The following is a 21540-nucleotide window of genomic DNA, read 5'->3' on the forward strand; positions in this document are numbered from 1 at the left end:
GTGAGTTTAAAAAGTAAATTACAGTAATTAAGACATAATTATGTGGTCTTGTAAAGCTAAGGGTCATTTGGACTTGATTACTGGAATTCTCAGTGCCAAAGAAAAGTCAGGGAACTTTGGTCTTGGGCCTGTATGTAAATATTTGGGACTGGTATTTTAGTCATCAGAGTAGCACCTTCAGAATAAATTTCAACATTAACCTTTAGACGAGCTACAATAAATACAAAACTAGTGTAAGGGAGCTGAAGAGAGATTGGTCATGGAAAAAACGGGTGTAGATAGACATCAGTATTTAGCTAGTGCAAAAAGCTGTCACTCATTTGGCCTCAACTCCATATATGGTATTCAAATATAAGTTTGGGAAGAGCACCTTTGTAATTTTGGCTAAACACACGCACCACCTGATGTAGAGGGACCACTCAGCTGAAATACCAGAGGGTGGCTTTATGTATTATGATGCTAGTCCGTTGTGTACAGGACAGCCCACCTGAGAGTGTAGTTATATACCCCCCTCCCACCCCCGACAGTAGAGAAGTGTTTGCGGGGTCTTTTCATCCCCTCACTACCAAAGCTCTCAGAGGCTTAGGCGCGGCCCGTGTCTCCTGAAAACCCGTAAACGTCTTCTGATGGGTCCCTGGCTCGCTGTCCGGTCTCCTGGTGGAGTTTCTTACTGCTTCAGGGGGCTCAGGTGGGACGGGTGGGTGGAATGCGCGGCTCTGCTCTTGGGCCCCAACGTTGGAAAGGGATGCTCCCAGGCAGAGGGATTCCACCTTCCGGGGGCGCTCGGCGGCCGGCGGCCTTGGGGCGACTGTGGAGGGGGAGGATTTGAGCAGGAGTGGGGAGTTGGCGGCCGCCGAGGCCCGAGCAGCGGGCGCGCTCCGCGGTCCTCCCTCGCTCGTCTCCTTTGCTCATATTTGGACTCGGCTGCCCGTGCCCAGGAATTTCCCGTCATGCCTCCCGCCGCCCCGTCCGTCGCCCGAAGCCTGGGAGGGAGGGAGCGAGCGAGGCTCGGACAGCGGCGGCGGCGCCCTGGCACCTCCATGAGCCCGCGGCGGGCCCTCTCTCGCCCCCTCTCTCTCTGCCTGTGCCTGTGCCTGGCCGCGGCCGCGGCGCGCGGAGCGGCGCAGTCGGGTAAGTTTGGCTTCCCTCCCCGCATCACCTCCGCCTCCCGGCCCGACCCTGCCAAGTCGAGGTGTGACCCCGATCCCGGCTCCCCTCCGAGCGCCGGCGGCACCCCCTTCAGCCTCCTGAGGGGACGCCCCCTCTCTGGAGCCCAGGAGGCGCGCGGAAGCGCAGCGCCCCGCGCGGGCGGTGCAGACGGCTGGAAGGGGGTCAGGGTGGCGTGGGCCCCGCCGACGGGAGGCGTCTGGCCGCCCCGCTGACACCTAATCCGGCGCCGAGAGCGAACCTGAGCCCGAGAGAGACTCCCGCCGGGCCGGGCCTGCGCGGCAGGGGCCTGGGGGCAGCCCGGGGCGGCAGGGAGGGGACGCCGCCCCCGGTTCCGAGGGGGGTGGCCCCCGGCTGGAGCCCCTGTCCCGCGCAGGTCGGCCGCGCCCAAGCGGCCGCTGAGATAACGGGCCGCGGTGCGTGGGAAGGGGTCGGCCGGGGCCGCGCCTGACGCTGCGCGTCCGGGAGGGGCGTGGGGCGCCGGGCGGTGCGGGGGCAGCGCGGGGCGCTCGAGGCGGGCGGGCGGCAAGGAGCGGCGCCCCGGGAGGCGCACAGCTGCGCGCCGCCTCCCCGCAGGGTCAGGCTCTCGCGGGCCCGGCTGGCATTTAATAGGCCAAAACCGAACAACCCCGAGTTTGCCAGGTACCAATTCTGTTTTGTTTTTAAGTGGAAAAAAGGCGTCCAAGTCTGTTTTTTGAGTTTTACACTGAACTGTTTCAAGGCAAACTCTACGGACAGAAACTGCCATTCCTGCCTTACTGGTTTAGGACTGTAAGTGTGATAATTTCAAAGTCTTAACCAGATGATTTTTACAGGTAGTTTTCTTTAAGTCGTGAAAAATATATGTGGGGAATTTCTTTTGCATAAGATTATTATTAAAAGTAGCTATTTGAAAGTACAAATGCAGATTTTAAGGTAAATGAAATTGCATCAACTTTCATATTTGTGATGAGTATCTAGTCATCAAAGCTTCTCAATTCTTATCTGGAACGAAAGAACAAATTACAATATCTCAGAGTTGAGATTTTAAAACAAGTTTTAGTTTGCTTTTGTTTTTGTCACTAATGGACTAAGCTGTCAAAATAAAATGGCTAACAGCTAGGACTTATAAATTAGCTGAAGGGTAACTCTTTTAAGCATAGACTTATATTCACCCTCTGGTCTGTCTCTTCATATTTCCATTTACAGCACTAGTGGCAGAATAGATTTTGAAAGATAGTTTTGTCTCCAAAAAAATCTTCGGGATTCATGTGATGCAAAAATGTCAATTCAGATTAATGGGAGACTTTAAAAATGTTTAACTTAAATGTGCAGTTTATAGATATTAATTTAAGTGATATCAATTTCATGTTTGTTTCTGATTAGTATTGTTTTTCAAAAAGACCTCCTTTTTATGGACTCATTGTTTAGCAGTAACTTTAATAGCACTTCTTGGGAAACACAAGTTTTAACTTCACATTTTATCAATGGTTTTTTTAAAAAACTGTGCTGCATGATAAAGAGTGGATTGTACTGTCAGGGAATAGATGTACGTTTATTTTTTTTTCTTCAGTAATGTGTTGACTTACCCACTATTTGCGGTAAAGCTGCTTCTCAAGACCAAAACCCTCCGTACTGTGGCCTCTTGTAGTAATTTTGAACACTAAGGTTATATTTGGACCATTTAAACATTATTCTTTTAATTTTGGTCCCAGCTGACATATATGTCTAATTTCTGGTGACTTTTATTAGGCCCCCATGTGAATGTCTGGAATTTTTTTATATTAAAACAAGTAGCTCTCTGTCATTTAGAATTTTGTCACAGTGCCTAAACTGCCTGTCTACCAAAGTTGCATACATACAGCATGTTTCAGGTTTTGAATCAACAAATGGTTTTGTGGCTTTTAAAGGTGCTTGTTCTGGTACCTTAACTAAAATGTTAACCCATTAAATGAGAAATCTTTACTGTTTTGCTAAACCTGAGTAACAGGTAAATCCAAAAAATACCCCAAGAGTAGTTACCATAGTTTTTCTAATACATATAAACTTCTTAAATAAAAAATATTCAATCATTAAAGAACAACTTTAGGAAATAATGCTGTTTGGTTCTAGCATAATCTGGTCACAATCCCTTTGATTTTTATTTCACTTACGTTACTATAGTTAAGGATTTGGTTGATGATATTGGTTCAGATATTTAGTTTCCTTCCCTGTAAAATGCTGAAGGTGGATGTAGTCGTCATGTCCCTTTTAACTCCAGGATTCTATAATATTTTTTAGTTTATATAATTCTGCAGAGTCACCTATTACATTGGGTTCAAACTTCTGATCATCAACTCTCATATGTTATACATGTTAAACTGGTCTATTTGTAGTCAAATCTGATGGGTGTGGATCCAGCTTTGGGGAGCCTGGATCTGCCTCCAGAATATCTTGGTACCTGGCACATGTACACAGATGCATACAACCTGGACAGAGTTCCATGACACTAAATTTGTTACTATCTTGCCCTCATCTAATAGCAGAAAGTGCTGGGTATGTCATAGGATAAATACCTAGCTAAACCCAGGTTTGATGGTTTGATACTCAGTTTTACAATTTGGGTCCAGGTTAGGAATACTACTGTAGCACACCCAAACCTTTCTGTGATTGGAAGGCCTGTGGTTAGTTATTTGGGCCTTTCAAGTGAAATGCCCTATATTGGGTTACCATCTTTTGATCATACCTCAGAGGAGACCGAATTGGACCTACCCACCCACCTGGTTTATTCAGAATTAAATTGCCTTTGGAGAGTGGGCAGATAGCTATTTAATTTGCCAGTTGTTAGTATCTCTGAGTGCTGTACAGATAACTCAAGGTTTTATCTTGAATATTCGTGTATTTTCTCCTTTCTTGGTGTGATGCTTTAAAAATGCTCAGCAGGACCCTGGACCCCTGTTCACATATTTGTCTCTGTAGTGTACCAAAGTTATATTTATGACTTTTAAGGAAATAGAAATTAAGAGAAAAGAAAGTATAGAAAAGGCAGACCAGTAATAAATCAACCACTTCACTTAATGAAAGATTTTGGTATTGCTTCATTTAAGCTTCTGTTGCAAGTAACAGGAATGAACTTGAACTTGTTTTAGGAAAATGAAAGAAAGGAATTTGATGGAAGCCAAAAGCAAACAGACCTTATTAGGGACCTGGGACTGGAAAAACTTGGAACTTTCCCTTCCCTGTCTCTTCTTTGCCTGTCTTTGTTTCATTGTTCTCTCTTTGCTGACCTTTTTTTCCCCCCTGTTTTCCTGTGTTCATGGTTGAATGTAGCTGCTCAGTAGCTCCTGAGTATCTATGTGTCTTTCAGTTCCATGCCCAGGGTAAGACGAAATCATTGAGCCTTGTTTCTAGATGCCTGGAAGGAAGACCTGATAGACAGAGAGAGTCTGCGTCACATGGTTGATCTTCAGGTCTCTTTGATTCTAGACTTCTTTGTGGTATGTAGGGCAGATATTTATGTCGTTTGACCTTGCATTTTTACATTTTATATTTTGGCGTTATTAGTCCTTAAAATGTATAATTTTCTCTTGATTGCAGTGGAAAAGAGTGTGACACCTTCAGTGGAATCCTAGGATGTTAGAGCATTCATTCATACTGCTGCAGGAATGCTGAAGGGGCAGCCTATGGGAGTAACTGAGTGTAGTGCCCATTCAGGAATTAAAACACAGCTTGGGATCCAGCAAGGTTGCGAAAATACTGCTTAATAACTAATCCATCCTGCAGATAATTTCTGCATATTTTCAGGAATTCACAGAATTAAAATGCTGAGCTCTAAAGGGTGAATTCATCAAAGCTCTATAAAGTGATAACCAACAGAGTAATAGTTAGGGACCAAGAGTTAATCAGTTATTTTCCTATTTCTCACATATGTCTAGTATTTTCTGCCACTACCTTTCCTTAGACTGTTTCTGCCTCCTGGAATACTTTTCTCTAATAACATTGAATTCTTGTGGCCTCCATCTCATGATATTTTGTGAATCTTTCTTTATCTCTTAGAATTTATCATTTACCAGTGCTTCTAAGATGTTTTGTACCTTGACTGGAGCCATTTTGCATTATAGTCGATACACACTTACCTTCTTTACTGAACTCGAAGTTCTGTTAAACCAATGAATCATCTAGAAGAATTCTGATGGGCTGTTAGCATTCATTGTCCCAGCTGAAATGATTCGAAGTTTTTCAAATGTTCTGAAGCTTTTATAGCATCCTACTTGTCACCACCTTCTTTTGACATTGGACATCATACTGCTCTTCTTTCTCTGTGTCTGTCTGTTTTCTAGATTTTACAGGCTTTTCCATGAATATTCTGATTTCCTGTATAAGGAACAAATATATAGAATGCTAGGTTGTTTCCTGTAAACCGAGATGGCACAGCGAAGGAGAGTATATAGTAAATCATGAGGAAATCAACCTTTGTACCCAATGTTTACCAGACCTGATAGAGAGGGCAGGTGTAGGAAAAAACTGGAGCATGTATGAAGGGGGACAGTGGGAAGGTAAAGTATAAGGATGGAATATTAGATTTCACCTAGAACATGGAAGGCTCTTAATACTAGTCTAGGAAATTTGGACTGGGTTAGGAAGCCATGAGATTGAAGTTCTTTGGGTCCTTGATATGTCATTAATCAGACTTGGATTATAGGATATAGTATCTAATAATTAAGAGGATGAACTGAATTGAAGAAATGAAGAAACCATTGGGCCAGTAAAGAATGGTTATAAGACTTCTTCTGAGAGAATGAAGACCTGAACTGGGGAAATGGCAGCAGGATTAGAGAAGTGTTGCTGAGATAGACTGGACAGAAATAAACAACTGGGTACAAGGGAAGGGAGGATGAATCAGTGATGATGCTGATACGTTAAGCCGTGGTGATTGAGAGAATGTGGACCCAGGGCAGATTTGTGGGTGGGGGTGAAAAGTAAGTTTTGTTTTAGATCTATTGCATAGGATAGAACTTGCATATGGGAATGTGTAGTAAAAGCAAAAGTGTGACACCCGTAACGTGGAGAGACCCAGGCTGGACATACAACGTGTATGAGTGAGGAAGGTTAAAAATGAAGGGGAGAAGAAAACCCTTGCTGACTGGGTTAGAGGAAGCTCACAGGAAAAGCATGATAAATAAAGTATAGTTGATGTGGCTATTAAAGATATGGCATTCAGTATATGGCATTCTGTCCAGGAGCCTTCCTTTTTTAGGGGACATCACATTAACTCACTTCATGAATAGTCCACCGGAAACATTGAACAAAGGAGAATTGCAGCCAGGAGAATGACCTTCCTGAGTCACAGAATTGTTGGTATTTCCTTCTTTAACCTCCTTCAGTGGCTTCTTATCTGAAAAGAACTTACCTCCTCAAATGTCTTCCTCATCCCCAGGCAGTGCTTCCTTCTGTACTCTGGGCTTCCTACACGTTGTTCAGGTGGCCCTCAACATGTGTCCTGCTCAGTCTACCTCCCATTCCTCCCTTTACCTTCCCCATGGATGCCAGGCACATGTGATTCTCACCACATGGAGTACCCATGGCTTGCTTGCTTGCTTTTGTCGTTTATGGACACTTTTTATTGCCATGGTCAGGTTCTCATCCATAAAATATTTGCCGACAATTTCCTAATGTATAAAAAAATTTATAATAAATCACATCCCTTCCTCTTCCTTACAGAATGTCTTGCTTCTCTTATTTCAAGTGTCACCTGCAAGGTTCTTGAACACTTGCACTGACCGCCCTGGCCACAGTACCCTGACCTCTGACACTTGGCCTAGTAGGCTGGAATAGCGTCATTACCTGGCACGTGTATGTTTGCATTACCCCACTGTGTGCTGTTCGGGAACCTGGGAGACAATTTCATATTAACTTACTCTCTGAAGGAAAGCAGAGGGAGTTTACTTTTTTGAGAGGGTTTTATTTTTACACACTTAGAGGTCTGTGAAACATGAAAATGACCTCAGGCAAAATAGAGAAAGAGTGCTGGTACAGTAATGTCTTCTCAGGCCCAGCTCCCTTCCAACAGTGTACTCTGATTCTAACTTTCTAAAACTTGTACATTTTCATAACCATTTGTCTAAAATGACTTATTTTATGTTCAGTATACAGTATTCAGAGTGATTTCTGTTTCAGTTTAGAAAAGGGAGGCTTCCCATATATGAGTAGTAGCTTTTAGTAGCTCTTGACTAAGAAAATATAATAGCAAAAAACCACTAAGAAAAATTGATGTGAATTTTTTAAATATAAAAGTATTCTCATATGGAAATTATGACTTACAGAGTCTGTAGGCAGCTTGACTTCTTGATTTGTGGATGCTCTCAGAAAGGTTCTGGTCCTGACTGCCAGTGGCTTATTGTTGTTTCCCTTTAGGACGTGGGGGAGACTTGTTTGAAAATTTGAGCCTTAGCTGACATTTCGAAATGACTGGAAAAGTTCTTTCAACATCCTCTTACAACAGCAGCTGCCGGTTTTATGTCAGTGTACTTTATACTATTCAACAGTCTCAGGGACTAATATATGAATATTTCTAAAAATGATATTTTCAGGTATATGAGCATCATTCTTGGGGTAATAGTTCTGTTTTTAAGATGGAATTCAGTAGGTGATTTGCATATAAGTACATAGCTACAGTAGTCTCTGTTATGGCCATGGCATAACCGTCCTCTATTCCTGTAAATTAATTACACAATGAATCTTTATGGTTTCTTGTGTCAGTTATTTTATTTCAGACAAGACAACAAAACAAAAAAAGGCAAAACTGACCAACCCTTTGTTATCTATGTTAAACTTAAGGCAACATTGAAAATAAGCTCATGCTATGTTAGAGTCTTTACAAAATGTCAGGACAGCCTTTGTACAGATCAGAGATCCCTGAATTTTATGTTTGTTCTTTGGTTTCTCTTGTTTATGTTGTTCAGTTGTCAGGGAACCTGGGCTTTACTGGGGATGGGCAAGATCTATAGTGACTATTACAGGTTGATGCTTATTTTATCTTAGACGAGTGCTGTGCAAATAAGGAAAGGTAAGGCCATATGTTCCTCCCTGTACACAGTCTGGGAGATTAGATAGGACAGTTGGGCAAGGCCACAAGAAGTCTTGGAGCTCTGGTTTCACAGTAATTGAGAGAGAAAAAGAAAAAATGCATACACTGCAGTCCTTGTTCCTAATTTCTTGGTGTGTGAATATGCCTTCTAGTCAGACCACTTTAGGGGGCTGGGAAGAGGATGGGTTGAAGGCAGAGGATGTTCACCTATGTGCAGAGTTGAAAAATTATAGACTCATTAGCATATTTGTACCCTTGTGTATGTGTTCATATTTCAGGAGAGTCAGTGTAATGCTATGAAAAGAACATCAGGTAACACTCTGGAAAACTGGATTTTCCCAGTCCTGTTCTTGCCTCGAGCATGCAAGTTCCCTGTGCCTCAATTTTCACATTTGCAATGTGAATGAATTGGACTGGGTAATACCTGATACTGCTTTTGCTTAAGATTCTGTGATCTATAGGTTGTCTAAAATCTACAAGGAGCTTTCATAATTTTTAATGGAAATGACATGATTAATAAAGTTACAAAATTATGACTTCTCCTGTTTGGTTCAAGTTGTCTATTGTGGAACTAAATATAAATGTTATTCTGGGACTAAGATCTTATATTTGTACTTTGTAGCCTAGGGCGCCCAGTAACTTGATCCATAAACAAACTTATGTAATAACCCTTTTAAAGATTTAGCATTTATTTAGAGGATAGATTACAGTGTATTAGAAGCATCATATTAAATATCCCATCTGAAATGATGGGATTAAGGACTAGAATTATGTCAGTTGTTCTAAATGTACAGCCAAATTGCTTATTTAGGCTTGCTGATATATCTCAGATGGAAAAAGTCCTTTTTTATTAGAGTATAGTGCTAATAGAATTTGCCTTTGACCATCCTAGAAATATATTTAATCTTAAAACTAGTTAATTTGGTTTTCTCATTAAGGAAGAAAACTTCTCCATTGAGCTTTAAAGAAAAACAAACTTTACTAGCTGGATGTGTAAAAAAAGGTATCCTCCCTTGCCTTTAAAATGTGTTAGTAAGTTTTTATCCTTTTTTATTATAAAATATTTCATACACCAAAAAGAATATATAACATCTATATAAGGCATAAAGAATAATTTCTTTAATCTGGATACCCCCACTCATCTTCAGAAATGGAATAATGAAGCTGCCCTTGTGACCTTCAACACGTCACACATCTTAACCTCTGCTCAGAGTTACCCATGCTCTTGCATTTGTGATTATCACTTAACACATACGGAAACTGATAAACTCGGGCCTTTATAGTTGTACCATGGATGTATTTTTACATATTTTATTGTTTAGTTTTGCATGTCTTGGAACTCTGTATAAATGGTATCATCTGTTGGGTAACCTCTGTGGCTTACTTTTTTCCCCTGTGACATGTTTGTGTTTTCCATATTGGTGAACGGAACTAATTTTTTAAATATTAGAATTTCTGTTATTTTCTATATTTTTTCTTTTTATTTATTTCTGTCCCTTAAACATTTATCCATTAGGGCTCTTGTATTTTTCCTATGGAGTCAAATCTTTGTATTTCTTCCCATTGCTTTAAAGCTTCATCGTCCATATATCGAATAACAATAATAATTATGATAGTGATAATAATAATTGCAAATACTCACATATAGATGTTACTTTGTGCCAGGCACCAGTCTAAGTACTTACTATTTGCATATATTAACTCATTTAATGCTCATGGCAACCTTATCGAGGAAGTACAATATTACCACAATGACTCATATAGTAAGATTAGGGCCTGCAGTACGGAGGCATAAAGTAACTTGTATGACTGTAATTTGAATCTAGGCAGTCTGGCTCCAGAGTTCATGTTCTTAATCAGTACACTATTCTGATGCCTCTGAAATCTTTTCTTTTAGTTATACTTATTCCCATTTAATTTTTTAACATATTAAAATGTTTTTGTGACATTCAAAGAAGAATGACCCTAGTGTAATGTTCAAATTGGTTCTCCTGTACGTCACTAATTGCGTAAAGTCATGTCAGAGTTTAATTTGCTTCCTGGCTAGACCATAACTTTCTCATACAGAATTTTTTTCCCCCAACTCTTTGGGATTTATTGTTGCCTTTTTTTCTATTTGGAAAGAAAAGTAGGCTTTCATTATCCTTCTAAAATCTTTCAGTTTCTTACTTTTGGTCTATGGTTTGGAATTGATTCCACTGATATTTAGGTGATGTCATCCTCTTTTAAAAAATATTTGTGTGACCTTAAGTTAATCACTTCCTGAGCCTCAGATTTCCCAATTACATTTGTTAACTATAATTACTTTATTAATTAGACCTATGTAATCACTAATCAGAACTTTTAAGTGTGAAATAACCAGGTAAGATCATGAAGAAAAATAATTAAATAAAGAGAATTTCTACATGGTGGTTGGAAACTATTGATTTTCCCCAACCTCTTAAATTACAGAACAAAAACTTCATCATAGAGTGATAAAATCCTTGGTACTGTATGGTTCTTATATAACTTTAATTTTTTCCTAAATCGATTACTTTCCTTATTGATTAATTTTTTCTCTTATATTCTGTGACTTCATGGTATTTTCAAGGTTTCTCAAGCTCTTGGATAATCTACTAATATCCCTTATTTAAGCATGCTCAAATTTCTCTCATTTTGAAAAACGAACAAAAGGCCTACTCCAGCTGCCATCCTCTGTGACCAAGTTGTTTACATCCTTATTGTCGCTCTCTATCTACCGTCCACCCAAAAATATGTGTTGAGCCCCTGCTGCATGTCAGGCAGTAACTCATCAAATCTCTGGGTATGAACCAGAGAGACTGGGGACTTTCGTTCTCAGTTTGGAACCAGCATGGGCTCTTGTTGAAAGAGCCAGAAGACTCAAGCACTTGCCAGAGTTAGGTGTTTGATCCAGATTATTAAGTTCTCCATACCTGTGACCTACCTGCTCTCTAGGCTTGACTCCTTCTATTTAGAATCCCAGTCAGAATCTGCTGGTCTCTCGTTGACTCGCAGGAACAGTTTGCGCATCAGGTGGGTTGGGAGTTGGTCTTTTCTTCAATATATCCTTTCTGTGTTTTATCTAGAAGTGTTTCAAAGTGGGCTTATTCTATTTTAGTTTCCAGTGCTGATATAGATTTTTCTCTATAATTTATTCACCATTTCAGGGGGAAATGGCAGGAATCTAGCTGAGGGAAAGTATCTTTTAATTTGTATTTATTTGTATTGCCACTTTTGTCTTTGTGTGTGTGTGTGTGCACGTGTGCAATGTTTCTTTTTCTCTCTGCTTCATTTTTTTATCCTTTGTTTTGTAACTGTATGAGAGTCGTTTTTACTAGGTGCATTTAAATCATTTATATTTTATGTTATCATGGATGTATTTGATGACACTCCTTGTCCTTTATCTCTTTTTATGATCTTTCCCCTCTGTTTTCAATCTTTTGCCATATGGTTTCTATGCTTTATTTACTTTTGTCTTTCATAGGGATTTGAAGGGTTGACATCATATTTTAGGTTCTATGATCTTGAAAAAGTATTTAAAGGCATCATTGAGCTCAGATTAATCTTATTATTAAATTAAAAAAAGGAGATGCAATAGTATTTGATTCTTCTCTGCAAAAGGAATTTTGGATTTTTAAATATTTTTCTGTTCTGCCTTTGTTAAACTAAAGTGGGGTCTGTAGATCTACATGATTATTGTTGAATTGTTATTTTTACATTGTATCTTCTCTCTTTTAAGATTATTTTTATCTTTTTCTTATAATTATGTAATAACGTCTACTGCATTAAGTCAGTACCCCCATACTTTTTATTGATTAACTTCACCATTTAAAGATATTTTTATTCATATGCCATTTGGCCAGAGCCTGTCCTGTTTTTATTCATATGTCATTGGCCAGAGCCTTGGTATCTTTTTTTTTTTAAGTAGGGAAGAATATATGCATGCCCATTTCCTGAGCTCTCCTGTTATCTGAGGGAATTGCAGAATGTTATATAACATGTTAACCCTCCCTTGAAAATCAACATCTAATTGATTAGAGGAATCCAAAAAAGCATAAGTAGGAGGCTGGAAAATGCCTTTAGAAAAATGTGGATGCAAATAATAGTGTAATTATGGAATATAAAATGTTGCTAGCATTCTATATAGAAGAAGAACCTAGGAACAATGGATTTTACTAGTACTTAGATGACAAATTAATAGTAGTCACAGGTTACTGCTGGGAATTCAATACCTCTGATGTTGAAGATCATTCTTAGGGTCATGATGCAAAATTAGTTATAAGACCTAGAACAGTTTTATATTTGAATGAGAGTGAGCGACATTGGCAGTTTTAGTTAATTGTAACATTATTTTATAAGTCCTATGGAAATGTTCAAATTAGAATTGAACAAAAGTTTACATTGTCACATTACTGTTTTATTAGTACATCATGCATATATAAAGTTAGAGCACTATGATTGAAACAGTTGATTGTAAAACTTGAAAATTTTCTTTTGTCAAAAGATGATTTTTTTGACAGTCACTGAAACTTAATTGCTGAAATGGAAATATTAGTTTTAGATTAATTTTAGAAGAGTTGTCTGTTAGACAACCCCTTCATTTTAAAAGTAGACTAATTAAACTCTCCAGCACACAAACACATACTCACCCACACACATGCACATGTACATATACACATTCTCTCTCTTATTCTCTATCTTCACAGGATATCTCAAATCTCTTGCTTTTCCTTCCCAGTAAGGGAAGTAGAAATTCACTGAGAAACCTGCTAGTTACTTTCAAAAACATTATCTCATTTAATCCTTCCAAAGTGCTATGACATACATTGTGCAGGTAAAGAAACTGAAGATCAGAGAAAGTAACCAACTTGCTCAAGACTTATCACTTGGGTAAGTGATAGAGTCAGATTTTGAATCCAGTTCTGAGTTTTTCCTGTTTACCACACTGCCTCAATACAGTACAGAACTCTAGTCCTGTGGGAACTAGGACATTGTGCACCGAGAAGGCGGAAAACGGAGGAAGTGGAATTTGAGTTCAGGTCTATGAGAACATTTATTGAGCCTTTATTTTACAGAGGTGAACTGACTCCTGTCAAGGAGTTTATAGGAGAGGCATATATTCAAACCTAAAACTATGCCATGCAATAATAGACATAATATAGAGGTACTGAAGTGGGAAGTAGTGTGGAGGAAGAATTGATTCATTTTCTAAACTTGTTCTTGAAGGTTAAAAACAAAGAGCTCATTCTTCATAAAATATGGTGTATATGGGTGAGAGTAGAAAAGGTATGTGGGAAATGGTAAGTAGTTGGCTATCATCAGAAGAGAATATTTACTTCTTCCAGAAATACTTACTGAATGGTTGGGCACTGTGTGTAGTACTAGAGATAAAGTAATTGACAAGGCAGTTTATGCAGCATATAGTGTACCTGGGAGTGTTGAGGACTGAAATTATAGAATTAGGAAAAGAAGTGAACCTTTTAAGTCCTCAGTGCCAGGATAGATTGGTTGAATTTTCCCCTGTAGGTACTAATGAGCTGTGGAAGCCCGTGAAGCAGGGTTATGACTTGGTCAGAGGTAGAACACAGTGCTGGTGCAGCGTATGGAGGGTGGATGTGAGGGGAGTCAGGTTAGGGGCAGGAAGACTGGTAAGAGGCCATTGCTATATTCTAGATGAGAAGAAAAGAAGAGAATGTATTTGAGCAGCATCTTGGAAATAAAATTGACAGCCCTTAGTGTTGATCAGATGTGAATGGTTATAATAGTGGCTGGGTGGATGGAAAATACCATTTAAGAAGATTAGGAATTCGGAAAGCGTAATACATTGGTGAAAAAAGAAAGAAACAGATTGAATTTTAGATATGATAAATAGTTTGATGTGCATGTGGAATACCCAAATTCTTTTTAAAATAAGATCTAATCACCTAAAACTAATAAAATCACTGTAGGACAAAGTAGAAAGAATATTCTGCAAAATATTTTATTTCTTTTATCTTATGATCTCATTCTGGGCTTCTCCTCCCTCCCAAGTCCAACATGGTGTCAAAGGATAGTTGATAGAGGTCATTAAGATTTATCTTTCAGTGAAATAGAAGGAGTCCATCTTCATAAAACTCCTCTATCTACTGTGTCAGATGCAAGCCACAGCACATACCATCGTGAGAACTGGTTTTCATCATTTTGGTGGCAAATTTCTAACTTAAAATATTTGAAGCATGATTTAAGGATACTTGTATTTTTAGAGCTTATATTCAACTTATTAAAAATTGTCTTTTAGTGATGGATATAGATACTGTAGTTTATAGTCTCAGGCATAGGATTTAGCAAGTTTTATTAGCAAGTTTTTCTTTAGATGAAATGGACCAATGAGGCACTACCTCTTTTTCACAAGTATACACTTTGTTTTTATCAAAAACCTGCACATGGTTCTTGGTACAGCAGAACTTAGGGTGAAAAGCAACAGCCTCCAACCCCACCCTTCCTAATGTCTGTCTCACTGCTCTGAACTAATGCTTTTACATCATTCTGGTGCTTCCCTGACTTTAGTCAGTAAGGTCATAGCACTACCTGATTAATCAATTTCAGATAATATCCAGTTATGGAAAATAAGAATTTATCTGCTCTCTCCATTCTGTCTGCCATTGTTTACTGTTCTATTGATTTTTAAATTCTCCTATTGTCCATTTTGATAGCATTGCTCGCCCGCATTTGATAGGCTACACACCAAGCTGTTGTGACAGAGAGATTCCAAGGAGAGTGACCTACAAGTAGAAGTTTATTTTTCTTCCCCCCGTCCCCCCAGAGGCTGAGATTGGGCAGGTGATAGCTGTGCTGCATGACCTGTCAGGTCTGCCTTCTTCACCAAGTAGCTGCCATTTTCCAGTCCAAGGACTCTGCCCCTCATCAGGAATACAAAGTTTTAGCACAGGAAACTGCAAATAAGTATTTGTTTTTAGGTCAAAATGTTAGCATCCCTCCCCTCCACGTTTACTTTCTGCTGCAGAAAGTAAGTTGTTGCCATTTCCCGGGGGCAGAGGAAGTCTCTATAAAGCAAGAGGCTTTTTGTCTTTAAAGGAGGTGACCCAAAGAGCACACACCATATTGACTTACATTCCATTGGCCAAAACTTAGTATCATGTTCCTAATGCAGCAAAAGAGGCTGAGAAATGTTGCTGTGTGTTCAGTTAGATTGTCAGAGAGCTCTGTTCCTAATAGGACAAAAGAAGAATGGGTTCCAAAGGTCAATTACCATTTTCCCGTCTAGTTAGTATCTCCAAACTCCCCATTTTGTAAGGTGAGGGCCCTGATACTCTTACCCTTTCTTCTGCCTTTCTTTCTGGAGTTTTGTTAGCTATATACATTTTGTTTTAAAATGTGAAGTTTCTAAAGTTTATTTTCTCTTCTGAAACCACAGCCAAATCTTTGTTAATAGGTTGTTTCTAAAAGCTTATTTTGATATACATATTGTTTTCTGGGTTAAAAAAAAAAACCCAAACCTGTAGTTTCTAGTTTCTTCTCCTTCAGTCCAGGGTCATAATATCTGAGCCACTGGAAAGGGTACACATTTTTCGAGTATTGCGACAAATAGATTATTTTTCCTTATATTTATAGATTGATTTAAAAAAGAGCATTGTGTTTCTAAGGTCTGCATCTGGGTTATTAGATCATTAAGAGGATCTACAGTGAACATGGTTAGTGCCCAGAGAGCTTTCAGGCACTCCAGGAAATGAGATTTCTGAATTAAGTCATTTTATTTTAACTAGGAGCTCCTCAGTCAGTTTTGCAAGATTAGAAGATCCATTAAAAAATGCAAGCTAGACCAATGAGTTTTAATGTAATAGGTAAGAATCTCTTTGGTCTATTTAGGAATAGAAAGGATGACTGATCAGAGAGACTCTGAGGTTTTCAAGGTGGTTCCTTTGTCTCTGGCGTTGCATTTCTCATCCTTCTCTGTTATTTTCCCAAACAAGGATAGTAATCTGGGGCATGGAAGTCCTTGCCCATGGGGAATTTTTTAATCTAGTAGAAGAGAGTAAGATAGACTTCAGTTAAAAATCCAGTTCCATCATTTACTAGTTATATGACCTAAAACAAGTTATTCTGTGTACCTTAGTTTCTGCAAGAACACATCATTCTCAAATCCCAATGACTTAAAACAATGGCTTGTTTTTTGCTTGTATTGCATGACCATTGTCTTTCCAAGGGGAGCTCTGCTCTGTGTCTCCTTACTCCAGGAATGTGGTTAAGGGAACAGCCACCATCTAATTATAAAATACTGTTGATCACTGTTTAAGAAAGGAAAAGAAAATTTTGGAGAGTCTCACACCAACAATTAAGTGCTTTGGCTTACAAGTGACTCACATTATCATTTCTGTTCACAACTTATTGCCCAGAACTAGTCTCAACCACAGGGGGCCAGGAAGTGTATTTGTACTATGTTCCTGGAAAATGGAGAACCAGAAATGTTGGGCGCATGGTACCTATTCCCACACATAGGGATGCCTACCTCAGGATTGTCGTGAGGATTAAATGATACTATAAACACACATACACAACCACCTAGTGCACGTGCTCAGAAGTGGTCATTATTCGCAATAATATCATCATAGTAAGGTGCAAAATACGCAAATATTTGAATAATAATATTAAGTGGTAATAAAGATTCTTATATGCTGTGTCACAGTGTTTAAGAAAGCACCTTGTGAATCAAAGCATACTGAGCAAATCCAAGTTGATATTACCATCCAGTAGATATTAGAAAATACATAACTGGTTCAGAGCTGGAGCTGATCTTAATAATTATCTATCAAGAAATGATGGTTGAAAAAAAAATGATGGTTGAAGTTGTGTGGACAGGGGAGATCGCAAGAAAAAGATTAATTAGTGAGAAGTACAGAGGGTACTGAAGGGGTAACTCTGGAGCATAAGCATAGTTTGGAAATCACCAGAGATAGAGAAGTGATCTCCAGAAAGGGAGGAAGAAACTGATACATATATAGTATAGAAAGCTCAAGTGAAGAATACTTTCAGTAAGGAAATCCATGATAGGAAATGTCCCTACGAAGCCTTGAGCTTCAGTTCTGTAAGTTCTATGGGGGATATTAACAAAGTAATCGGTAAGGAATGTTCCTTAAGGAAGGGCTAGTGGTATTAGAGCTGTCTCTGTACTAGGGGCTCCTCTAGTAGCAGTTATTCCAAAATCTGTATTTACAGATGAGACTTTCAAACTTACGAAATGAAACTTAACTAGTCAGTGAGAAAGTTTGAATTTGAACTTGAGTACTAGACAAGCAAAACCAAACCGTACTATATAAACACAACAAAATGAAATAGAAAGAACTGAAAAATTCTGAAGGTATTTTTTGTAGTGATCAAAAATGATTTGTTTATGTGGGTTTTGCTTTATTGTTGTTGGTACCTTTTAAATATTAAAAACAACTTTTTGGAAGAAGCCCCTATATAATGTAGAAGCTATGAACTGAAATCATTTTAGATTTTAGAAGTGTGCATTTTAGAAGAAAAAGAGATTTATGTTTTATATTATAGATAGATGTTTTAAAATATTAATGAGAATGTTTACATCCCTGTATCTGACTGGATGCTTTATAAAACAGCAATCCTGAAAAAAGATAGCATTTAGGAGTTATAATTAGGATCAAAGAAAGTGGACTTTTTTCCATAATTTTATTTTATACCATTGGTGTACCTTAGTGGACATAGTGTAACCCTTGCATTGTCAGTATTAGTACAATTCTTTGTGTCCTTTTCTTAGTTTTTATGTGTACTGAATAACAAAGAAAATGTAGATGCTGCAACATGTAGACCAGAGGGGTTTTAGTTTTTGCCTAATGTTTTCCCCAACTGGCTATCTGACCTTTGATAAGTCCCTTTATCTCTGTCTTGCTGTTTACAAACTAAGAGGTTTGAATCAGTTCATTGTTTCTCCCACTTCTTTCCCACTGAGATAACATGATGGATGCTATTTCATGAGCAATTTACTTCCATAGTCATACACAGATTATGATTATAGACTGAGGAAGGCTGCACATTTGTGATGCTAGTCTAACTCCATGCTTCTTTGCCACTCAAGAAAACTTGCCAGACACCAGGTAATTGAAGGTGACATTGTTAAAGAGATTAATTGCATCCTAGTTGTTTACTTAAAAATCTTATTCTCAAACTTTGGCATCTAAAGACAATTTTTAACAAATTACTTGTGAAACACCTCACAACTATATTTTACCACTGGTGGGTGATGACTTCAAAAATGGCAGGTGACATTAAAAAACTGGTATATTAGGTGTTCTCCAAAATTTTTTCCAGTTCTAAACATTGAGTGATACAGCTCTGTTACTCGGAAGCATTTCTAAAAAGTCTAATTCCTTGGTAATTCTCCTACCAGGTTTTTACTGGTAGGCAGTACATGAGTTGATAGTACTATGTATTTGATATGTGTTTGATAAATGTTGAGTGAATTTATCAACAAATTAATTTTCCTTTTCTAAAAATAGCACTAATTCAGAATTTGTGTTCTCATTCCCAAGACATAATATATACTTTTGTGAATAATAATGACTGATACTGAGAAAATTGGGTTGTAGCATTCTGATTAAAAACTTTCAGGAATCTGGCATAAGTATCTTCCTTATTTTGATAAGATGGTTCAATATTTTGCATTTCCACAGATGAAATGAAGGAAATGTACTAATTACTGCTAGAAAAAGTAGTAAGAAGTCTTCTGACACTATTTTCTAACCATTTGTTGTTTTTTAAACATTATGGGATAAATCATAAGTATATTTCTCCATTCACTGTTCACTTATTCAACAAATATTTATTAAACATGTGCTTACTATGTGCCAACCAATGTGTCAGACCAGCAGTTCTTACAGTGTGGGTTGTGAACCTCTGGATTTTCTGAGGCCCTTTCAAGGGACAAGTCAAAACTATTTTCATACTAATTCTAAGATGTTATTTTCCTTTTTTACTGGGTTGACATTTGCATTGGTGTTGCAAAAGCAAAAGTGAGCGAAACTGCAGTGCTTTAGTGTGAATCCAGATAATGACAACCTTTACTAGTAGTCATCCTGTTCTTCACTAACACACATGGAGGAAAAGCCATTTTCATTTAATGTCCTTGATGAAGTAGAAACATTTGTACTAAATTGAAAAAATCTAGACCTTGAGTACTTATCTTTTTAATATTCTGTGTGAAGAAATGGGAAATACACTTTGATGAAGAGCTTCTGGATAATACAGTACAATGGTTGTTTCCAGGAAAAGCATTTGTGTGATTGTTTGAAACACTTTTACTTGATAGATTGACCAAAACTATGTTATTTATACTTGGATATTTGGCAGGCGTTTTCTCAAAAATGAATGAAGTGATTCTGTCACTCTAAGGAAAACAACTGACAATATTTTTTGGCAGTGAAAAAGAGCTTTGAAGTTAAAAAATAAAATTTTGGAAAACTTGCATCTGGCCAACTGTGAGCTTGACAACTCAGTATTTAAAGACTTCTGTGGTGGAATCAGTGGTGGTATTAATGAGTATGATTTTTGATGTTAATAATGAAATGAGTCAGCATAGGAGAGATCTGCATAACCCAGTGAACCAATATTTCCAGGTGAACAGTGCCTAATGTTACAAAATCATGCAAAATTAGAGGATCCATTCAAAAATGCAAGCTAGACCAATGAGTTTTAATGTAATAGTATGAAAAGTTCACTGATAGTAGCTTCAGATTATCATTTGTTGGATTCTGGTGTAAATGTCAAGAGTATCTACAATTATCTGAAAGTTAACAATATGCTCCTCCCTTTGCAACTACTTATTGAATGAGATGAGATTTTATCCATATATACACTTCAACCAAAACAACATATCACAACAGATTGAATGTAGGAGCAGCGATGAGAATCAAGCTGTTTTTGTTAAGCCAGATATTAAAGAAATTTGCAAAAGTGGAAAATGCTTCCCATTTTATATATATGTACATATAAATGTATATTTGGTTTGTTTTTGATAATAATATTTTTCATTGAAAATGTCACTTTTGTAATATGTATTGTTATTATTTTTTATTTATTATTGTTAGTGGAAAAAGGAAACTTTAAAAATTACTGTTTTATTTTCTATTATAGTAAATATTGATAGATATAACCACATAAACAAAATGCATTTGAGGTCCTTGATAATTTTTAGGAGTGTAAAGGGATCCTGAGATAAAATAGTTTAAAATTGGCTAACCCTGGAGATACTTAAAAAAAATTTTCTTCATGCAGCATGTCTTTGGTTTCCAACACCTCAACATCCCTGCCACTCCCTTCCCCAAAGCTGGAAGCAATATTCCTTCCCCTAAATTCAGTGTACTTTATTTCTACTTCTGTTAATGCATTTAGCATGTATCTGTTTCCATCTAGGATGGTATGTTTTTTGTTTGCACAGACTATGTCTTAACATCTTTGCATATTTATCAGCTCCTAATACATTGTATTCCATTTCATAGGAATTTATGTAAGTGAACTAAGTAACTTTTTAAAATTCCTTGTCTAAATGGTTTGGAAGATTGAAGATTCTGAATAGCCAAGGTTCTGTTGTTTCTTATAACAAAAAAGATCTCTGCTTAACACAAAGAATGCCCAATTCTAGGTAGTGGCCTATTGATTTCAAGAGGTAAATGATGGATCAATCAATTCATTCAACAAACATCAGCTGAATGTAAACTGGGTACCAGGCACTGTGCTGATAAGAACAATAATGTTTTTATGGAATTTTATAGTAGACATTTAGGTTAGTGTTTCCCAAATGCTAGCCCAAGATAAAGGTTTCTTCTTTTCATAATGAAATTAGAAAAATAGGAACAATGAAAATTTTTTCTCAAAAGACTTAATATATTCTATTCAAAAGAATTTTTTTTTAATGTTAAGATTGCTTTCATAATTTTTGGTATTCACATAATCCTTCTTTTGGAGCTTTTTGTTTTTATTTCATCCTTATTTGGCAAAATTCAAATTTGTCAACTGTCTGTTGACCACTGCAGTTTGGGGGGACGTTATACTTACTTGTGGAAAGCCCTGTTGTAGACATTCCTTTGCCTTTTATTGGAAAGGGATTTGACCTTTAAGTTTGACACTTGAAATCCTCTAGCACAATTAACTCACTTATTCTGGAGCTAATTATCATCTTTTTGAGTTCTCTAGATCACTCTTTCTGCCATCTCTCTTTGGCAGTTTATTGTTCAACTGCAAGAGAAACAGTAAAAGGAAATAGAAATAAACCCAAACCAGAAAACTAACTTTAGTCAAATTTTTAATGTCAGATGTTC

The 21540-nt window shown here is 37.8% G+C and overlaps 1 protein-coding gene across 3 annotated transcripts in view; it reads left to right on the forward strand.

Moving 5' to 3' along the window:
- The first annotated feature begins 991 nt into the window (after window positions 1–991).
- The window catches only part of MSRB3 (methionine sulfoxide reductase B3), a 218114-nt gene continuing 197565 nt past the window's right edge, over window positions 992–21540 (forward strand). The window contains exon 1 of one of the 3 annotated variants that reach the window (XM_036894787.2): window positions 992–1131. The gene's annotated coding sequence lies outside the window, so the exon portion shown is untranslated. The other 2 variants (XM_036894789.2, XM_036894788.2) reach the window with 2 other exon arrangements.

This window comes from Manis pentadactyla, chromosome 10 (genome assembly GCF_030020395.1).
Source record: "Manis pentadactyla isolate mManPen7 chromosome 10, mManPen7.hap1, whole genome shotgun sequence".
Lineage (NCBI taxonomy): Eukaryota > Metazoa > Chordata > Mammalia > Pholidota > Manidae > Manis > Manis pentadactyla.